Genomic DNA, 9211 nt, shown 5'->3' with positions numbered 1-9211 from the left:
GGCCGGCGCCGGCCGCAGCTGGCCGCAGGGGATTTGCTTTCTTCCCGCACCGCGGGCAGCCCCTGCCTTAGTTAGCGCTTTTGCTCCCCAATATTTGCACAAGAAATCCCGTGCTGGCTCGGGTTGGATCAGCACTTCCTCTCGGCCTCGCGGCTTGTTGCCCTGCACCCAGGACTTTGCCTTTGGGCCTGTTCACAAACCGTAGAAAAGTTGGATTTAACGTAACTGGACTCCTGGGGCTTAAATGTACGGAGGTTTAGAAGCCCTTGTCTCCGTGCGCCTCCCCTTCCTCATTCTTTCCACCCCCTCTTCTAGATTAGGATTAGTATTAGTTCTTCTAATACTTCTCTGGCTCCTTGTGGAGCCTTTTCCTGCAGTTCTTATTTATTGTAACAGGGAGGGCAATGGAGCCACGTACAGGTATCTAACTCAGGTGAAGATCATTTTATCGCCTGACAGTTGTAAGTACCAGAATCCCATTTTAGTTAAGATCTGGAGATATTTAAAGGGCTAATCTTGCACTGAGCAACAAAGAGTGTGTCAACTTATTTCTGAAGGTCTCAAACCTGCATTTGCTTAGTAAATCAGTTCATAGTTGTTTTTTTGTCTTGAATGTTCCTTGTTTTCCGCAAGCGACCAGACATTAGGTTTTCGTTGTTAAAGAACAACTTTATTGAGATACGGTTCACATAATAGGCAGTATACCTATTTAAAAGTACAATTAAACGATGTTCTGTTTGTATCAACATATGTCATGTTCCGAGCGTTACGCAGACATCACTTTAGAAAGAATCCCTGTGTCCGTTAGCAGTTGCTTCCTCTTATCTCATTTCCCCCTACCTCAGCCTTAGGCAAGTAGTCTGTAGATAACCTGTCTCTTGTAGGTCTGTCTACTGTGGACATAGCATGTAGCGTGGCCCTTTGTGACTGGCTTCTTTCATTTAGTATGTTTGCAAGTTTAATCGAGGTAGCATGTATCATGAATGTACTTCATTCATTGTGTGTATGGATTGAGGTGTATATTTATATGTATTTATACATACACCGTTTTATTTATCCATTCCTCAGTGATAGGCATTTGTTGTTTCCATTTTTTAGCCATTATGAATAATGCTGCTGTGAGCATTTTTGTGCATGTTTTTCGGTGGACATGTGTCTACATTTTTTTTAGAGAACGGAATTCCTGGGTCATATGGTTCAACTCTGTTTAACATTTGAGGAACTGCCAAAGTACACGATTTTATAATTCCACTAGCAGTGTCTGAGGGTTCCAATTTCTCTACATGCTGCACAACACTTGTTACCTGTCTTTATTACAGTGGATGGGAGAGTTAGTATCTCATTATCTCATTGTGTTGGTTTTGATTTGCTTTTTTCTAGTGGCTAATGATGTTGAGTTCCTTTTAATGTACTTACTGGCAATTTAATATCTTCCTTGGAGAAATGTCTGCTTACATTTGTTGCCCTTTTATAAATTGGGTTTTTTTTTTATTATTAATAAGTTGTAGAAATAGTCTCTAATACTTGACTTTGATTTTGTAACTTCTTTTTCCCCTCACATTCTATGGGTTGTCTTCACTTTCTTGATAGTGTCCTTTGAAGCACAAGAAGTTTTAAAGTTTGATGAAGTTTATCAGATTTTTGTTATCACTGATGCTTGTTGTAGTTAAGAACTCCTAAGCCAAAGTCATAGATGTACTCCTGTGTTTTCTTCTACAAGTTTTATAATTTTAGCTCTTACATTTAGATCTGTGATCTAATGTATATAGTATAAGAAACTGATTTAGACTCATTGTTTTGCATATAAACATCTAGTTGTCTCAGCACCATTTGTTGAAAACATGCTTTTTTCCCCCTCCACTGAATAACTTTGGCTCCTTGGTCAAAGATCAATTAACCACAGCTGTATAGAATTTATTTCTGGATTTTCATTTGTAGTCCTTTGTCAGTCCTTATGCTAGTACCAGTGTTTTGATTACGATCACTTTGTAATAATTTTGGAATTGGGAATAATCTTTTCAAGATTATTTTAACCATTCCTGGTCTCATGAATTTCTATTTGAATTTAGAATTAACCGAACAGTTTCAGATTTTAGGCTTTACAATGCAAGTTTATAAAACTGTTATAAAAATAACTTAAGTACTGACATTCTTACATTTTGCATATTTCTTGATGCATGAATTTTTTTAAACATTTATTTTTATTCACGCATGCAAGAACTGCGGTGTAGGCCAAGAGGTGTTTGGGATGGGGTGTTCAAGGATTCACCAGAGACAGCAGGGAGCAGAAGAGGCAGATCCACTGAAATACCAAGGAGAGCACCAGGCTAGACTTGAGAGGCTTTCTGCACCATGTGGTCCAGCTCCCTGGTAGGGGACCAACCCCTGTCGCAGTGGCTGGTGATAGCTTGATAGAGCTGAGACTCTAACCCCTGTGCCGCCAGGGAGGCCCCCTGATGCATGAATGTTTTTGAAGTTTGCTGATTTTTGAAATTGTACATTAACATTTTCTTTTATTTAAATTTTTTTTCATTTTCAAATTAACATTTTAAAGTCAGCTTTTGTTTTCTGTTCATTGAGCTTTGAAAATGGTATTGTTTGGCTACTATGAATAATTGCTTCTATGAAGATTTTTGTACACATTTTTGTGTTTTCCTTGTTTGTTATTTTTAAATAGCGGAATAGAAAAAATTTGGGTGTCTGAAATTTAGAAAATTACAAGTCCGATTGATTTATCTTTCAGTCTTTAAAGTCTTCTACGATTGAGTACAAATAGTTAAGAAATACTATGTTTTATTTTACTTCCAAGCCTGAAATTGGGGTGGAAATTTCTAAATTGGAGCTTAAAAATTTTAGCTCCAAGGGAGCAGTAAAGGAACTAGGAAACTCTAGTAACTAAATAACATCTGAGAATTTGATAGTTGTTTTTCTGTTTAAAGAAAAACTAATTATTTCAGGATCATTCAGAAAATAATTTCTTAAATAGAGAACTGGAATATTAATTTCACTTTTCTTCCCCAGTGTTTAAAGTGGCACTGTCAAAACAGAACAAAACTTGTCCAAGTGAGGTAATGGAAACCTTTTAAGTTTTAAGTTTCTAACTAAACAACCTATTAATTGTTTTTCTCCCTGTATGTAAAAAGACAAAACCTTTTGTTGTGGCATTTTGCTAGAGGAAAGTTTGAATCATTCAGACTCTCTTCAAATTCTTTTGAAAACATCCTGTCTTTTTCTTTACAGTTTTTCTTAGTTCAATCTATATGTAACATTACAAATGCCTTTATTTAATACTACACTTTGAAGAGAAAAAATGAATTCAGAACTTCCTGCACAGCAGGTGTTTTGTTGCTGATAAGTCAGCTTTTGCCACGTAGTGTCATTGATAATAAAGTTAAAAATATTTTACATTTCTAGTAAAATTGAACAGCAGAAACAATTTTGGTAACAGAAATCCCCACCATTGCTTTCCGTATATGAAAACTTGCTCACCTTCCAAATGATTATGTAACTTTATAAAAGGTATGGACAGATATATGTGAGGAAGTTTTGTCTGTACCCTACGCTTCCTTAAAAGGGTTTACTACTAGTGTAAAACATGCATGCGATTATCTGTGTCACATTGCACTACAGTAATTTAAATGACCATAGTTTCATATAAGACAATATTAAATCTGGAATTAAAATTTTTTTTTAAGGACTGCACTTACAGGTGATGATTATTTATGGGGAGAAAATAATTAAGCATAATATGCTTGATTTAAACATTTTATAAACCTACTTTTAAAAAGATTTATTTATTTATGCATACAAGAACTGGGGAACAGGTCAGAGATGCTGAGGGTGAGAGGGTTCACCACAGAGATAGAATGGGGAGCAGAACAGGTGGGTCTACTGGAATACACTGCAGAGGGGAGCAGTAGGTGAGACTGGAGAGGTCTGCTACACTATGTGAGTCAGTATCCTGGCTATGGATTGAACTTTTGCTGCTGTGGCGGCAGATAGCTTCATAGTGGTAAGACTTACCCCGTGCACCACTAGGGTGGCCCCCTTAAACTTCATTTTTTATAATAATCCCAATCTATATAACATGGGAAATAGTCTCCGAAGTAGACCAAGTAGTATTCTTTAAAAAAAGAAAAGTCTGTTTTCATTTTATTTATTTTTAAAGATTTATTTATTTACGCATACAAGAATTGGGGTACAGGTCAGACGTGTGGGGGTTGGAGGGGGTGTTGAGAAGATTCACCAGAAACAGTGGGAAGCCGAACAGGCAAATCTGTTGAAATACACTGTTGCGGGGAGCAGTGAGTGAGATAGGAGAAGTCTGCTACGCCATGCAGGTCACCTCCCTGGCTAGGGATTGAGCTGTAGTGGTTGTGGAAAGCTTCATAGTGTGTGCTTTAACCCATTTCACCTCTAGGGAAATCTTAATATACCGGTTCTCATTTTAATATACCTTTTAAACATTGAGACAAAGAAATAAGTTAGGAGAAAGGAATTTTGAATCTCAGAAAGTACCAAAAGTCTAAATTTGCTTAGAAAACTTTGTGATGAGTGAATAATGATAGAGGAAACTTTCCTCTTCTTTCTTACCCTGATATAAGAATTTTATGAACAGGAAAAGAAATAGAAGTCACCTATGAGAGATTCAGAGTAAGACAATTTATAGGTCTTACTTAGGGTTAGTAATAGTGGGAAAAAGAACCACTGGGCATAGAAACCACTGATATATTTAGGGTTCCTAAAATATAAGTGTAGTTTGCCTGAGCTCTGAGGTGAAGTCCTCCTAAATTAACTATCTAGAGTTTTTCTGTGTCACCATGCCATGTCGGAGATTGTAAATCTGACTGCAGGTTGTATCTAGGCAGAAAAGACTAAGTCAAGTTCACTGAATCCCTGTGCGTTGCTGCTTGTCTTGGGATATAACAAAACACCCCAGTATTAAGTCTCTGCCTTTCACTTCTTGCTAAGAAACCAAGTAGTAATCATTAGCAAACATGACTTTGTAATGAACTGACAGTCTCAGTTTGGTGACTTTTCCCAAAGATTATTTCTAATCAGCACATCCAAGAATGAATGTACAAGTATTTCAGGTATTTTTATCTTGTTTTTCTTTATTTCATTTCCTGTTTAATTATTACAGAGGTCTCATTCCAGTATTCTGTTGATTTTACTGATATTGTCATTTATCAATGTGGCTTGGTTTGTATTTCCCTGATGAGAAGTGATGATTTTTTTCATGTGCCTGTTGGCTATCTGTATGTCTTCTTTGGAGAAGTGCCTGTTTAACTCTACCCTTTTTTTGATTAGGTTATTTGTTTTTCGTTTTACTTAGTTGTATGAGTTGTTTGCAGATCTTTGATATCAGTCCCTTGTCAATGAAAGTAGTTTTTTGAATCATGGGATTTCTCCTAAAATTATTCATCCTGATTTCATAACTCTAGGACTATTAACAGGAGCACCCTAGGGGCTTCCCTGGTGGTGCAGGGGTTAAAGACAGCAATATCAAGCTGTCACCAGCCAACTGCAGCTGGAGTTCTATCCCATCAGCTGACCCACATGGCACCGCAGACCTCTTCTGTCTCGCACAAGAGACTATGGTGAAGGTTCACAGGTGACTTGGATGTGGGAATTTTCTGAGGACTTCACCTGAGAGGAGAAAGCAAATTATAAAAATATATAAGTAAATAGAAAAAAAATGCTGAAAATGAAGTTTGGCTCTCATTCAACCTAGTGTGAAAAAATTAAAGAATATAGAACTGTAAGAATTTTGGTAGAAATTTGATGTACAGAGATAAATTGTCAGATGTAGGGGGAAACACAGCAACACAACAGCAATTGAGACCTATCTGTTGGTAAAGATGCTAGAAACTACTGCTAGAATGGTCAGAGGGGATTAAATTGGGAAGTATGATTAGGTTCAGGCATACAGTTTCATCGATTACGTGATTCCCTGCCCACACTTACATTTTGAAAAGACAGGTATAGTAGGAAAAGGAGAAAGAAAGAGGTACCTGCATAGGTGCTCGCACAGGTGGGCAGGAAAATGCCACTTTTGTTTTGCAAAGGGAGACTGATATAAAGAAACATCTGCCTGGGTACATGTTTCTTGATGGAATTGCAAGAATAAAAAGTTATGGAAGGCATAACAACATGCTTAGTTGACTTTAGTGAAAAGATAGGAAATACAGTTTAAGTAAAGCAAATTGGTGGTGCTGAGAAGTGTCAGCTTTTAGTTGGTTGAAATAATAGCCAGTGATTTTTTTTTTTTAAAACCTTTTAATTATGACCACTCTTGTGTGATAGAGAAAAAGCAAAAGAAAAATTGCCTCCAGTTTTTCCTTCCATTCACTGAGATTTTCTTTAGGAATAAAAAAGTTCAAAATGAGTTCTACTGTAGTACCATCAAGCATTTTTCTTACAGATCATGTATTTTTAAAAAATACTTTGTGATTGCATGTGCTTTCATGGGCTCTATAGACCCAGCTATTTTTAACCCACTAGCCTTTTGCACATTTAGGTTACTTCCAATTTTTGTTTGTGCTTTTTCTGAGAGAGTTGTGAGGACTAGGACTTTAAATATTAATTGTGAGCACAGATTATTTTTGAAAAAGCTAAAATTGTTTTACTATTAGTTTTATTTTGAAAATAACATTTACACACTTATAGAAAATTTGACATATAAAACTATTATCTCACAGCTGTTTTTGCTGAATCCATATAATATCTATTTGGATATTTTTAAGGATTTAATTTACTAGAAGAGATGAGCTATAATTAAAAAGATTAGGGAGGAGTATCTGAGGAGTAGAAAAACAATTTTTAAATAAGATTTATTTCCTTTGATCAGCCAACAAAAGTCTTTGAGTAACTTTTGTTTTTTGAGTAGCTTTTGTACCTGCACCAAATAGTTCTGACTGCTGTATGGTGCTTACGCTACATCTTTTAATCATTGTTATATCTTGTTAATAGATTTACAGAATATATTTTGTGGTCAGTGTGAAAATTCCAATGTTTAATAGAATATTGTCAAGAAGGGATTGTGACTTGTGATTGAATGTTCTGTTTACTTATAGAAATACTACTTGCATATATTTTATCTTTTTCTTAACATTTTTCAAGGCCAAAAAGGTGTTGGAGAGCTATCATTGCATATTTGTTGAATTCCCATCAAAAGTATCTTGAAAGTTATCCACTGAAGAGACCATTCTTAAAAGAAAAATATCTTCTGAATTAAATGTTTTATCCTGTTTTTCAGAGAAGGCAGGATAAAGTTGGGACTAGGTAAAACATGTATTTTGCAGTGATTTGTCTGGGATTATCTAATACATGTCGGTGAGAGCTAAAGTAAAAGGAATTTGCAGAGAGGTTGGAAGTGATGATGTTTATTTTTCAGGTGGTTTCAAGTTGAAAGGAAGGTTAGGCATGTTACTGTTCACATGAAAGGACCTCTTGACCCCTTTCTTCCAGTCCAGAAATTTTTTTCATAAGGAAGCTAGGTAAAATCAACTTTTAAATTCATAATCTGATTATACTGTATACATTCTATCCTCTGCCTATTTTCCATCTCCTGGACTCATCATAAATGAAGACTATCCAAGCTTTTTATTTTTAATGATTTTTTAATTCACTGTTGCCCTTAAAAGGTTCTTTGAACGAGGTTTTGAGCATTAACTAAAATTTATGGGGTTTATAAGGTTGTGCTTTTCGACTATTTTCCTGGCTCTTAAAACCAGGTATATTAACAATTCCATTTTTCTTAAAACAAGACTTTCATAGCATTGTTACTGGATGCATGAATTTTTTTAAAATTATTGCAACAGTTTATTTTTATATCATTTTATGCCTTTTTCCATCTTAGCTGCAATCCCTGTGGACTCCCCATCACCAATTCAACCATATACTATCACCATAGTCCCATGAACTACCTCCCTCCCCTCACCATTTTGATCCCATCCCCTACTCCATGCCTGTAAAATGTCTCTGGTATACAGTTGTTCATTATTATTATTTTTCCCCTTGGTCCGTTATGCTCCTGCTATGAGTGAAACCAACCAGTATATATATATTTTCTTTTTGGCTTATTTCACTAAGCATGATCCTTTCCAGCTCCATCCACGTTGCTGCAAAAGGCATGAGTGTATCTCTTGATTGCTGAGTAATATTCCATTGTGTATATGTACCACATCTTTTTTAATCCAGGCATCTACTTTTGGGCATTTGGGTTGATTCCATGTCTTTCCAGTCGTAAGAAAGCAGCGGTAAACATGGGGGTGCAGATGTCTTTTTGAATCAGTGTTTTTGTGTCTTTTGGATAGATACTAGGAGGAATATTGCAGGGTTATATGGAAGCTCCATTTTTAGCAGTTTGAGGAACATCCAAACAGTATTCCATAGTGGTTGTACTAGTTTGCATTCCCACCAGCAGTGCAGGAGAGCTCCTTTTTCTCCACATCCTCGCCAACATTTGTTGTTGCTAGTTGTTTTTAAGATGTGCCATTCTCACTGGGGTGAGGTGGTGCCTTACTGTGGTTTTAATTTGCATCTCCCTTATTAAATTGATGTTGTACATTTTTTCATATGTTTGTTGGCCACCTGCATTTCCTCTTTGGAAAAGTGTCTTTTTAGCTTTCTGCCCATTTTTTGATGGGATTGTTTATTTTTGTTTATTTTTGTTGAAGTTCATCAGTTCTTTGTATATCTTTGTCATCAATCCTTTGTCACTAGTATTGTGTGAGAAAATTTTTTTCCCAATCAGTGGGATGTCTGTTTGTTTTTTGTAATGTCTCTTTTGCTGTACAAAAGGTCTTTAATTTGATATAGTCCCATCTTCTTATCCTTACCTTTACTATTGTTGTGTTGGGCGCTGTATCTTTAAAGATGTTACTGAGGTGTATGTCATGTACTGTTTCTCACATCTTTGCTTCCAGGTATTTTATGGTTTCCGTTCTTACATCTAGTTCTTTAATCCACTTCGAGTTGGTTTTTGTGCATGGTGCGAGGTAGTGATCTAGTTTCATTTTTTTGCATGTAGCCTCACAGTTTTCCCAGCACAATTTGTTGAACCAACTTTCTTTGTTCCATTGTATCTTCTTTGCTCCTTTGTCAAAGATTAGCTGCCCATAAACCTGTGGGTTTATATCTGGGTTTTTTTTTTTTTTTTTTTAAAGATTATTTATTCATACAGAACTGGGGTACAGGCCAGAGGCTC

At 36.1% G+C, this 9211-nt stretch overlaps 1 protein-coding gene across 1 annotated transcript in view; it reads left to right on the top strand.

Annotated features, from left to right (window-relative positions):
- Positions 1–9211, top strand: part of FCHO2 (FCH domain only 2) — a 93671-nt gene that overhangs the window by 664 nt on the left and 83796 nt on the right. The gene's annotated exons all lie outside the window — the stretch shown is intronic.

This window comes from Condylura cristata, unplaced genomic scaffold (genome assembly GCF_000260355.1).
Source record: "Condylura cristata isolate star-nosed mole 26May11 unplaced genomic scaffold, ConCri1.0 scaffold00007, whole genome shotgun sequence".
In the NCBI taxonomy this organism is placed as follows: domain Eukaryota; kingdom Metazoa; phylum Chordata; class Mammalia; order Eulipotyphla; family Talpidae; genus Condylura; species Condylura cristata.
This window is presented reverse-complemented; position numbering and strand designations above follow the sequence as displayed.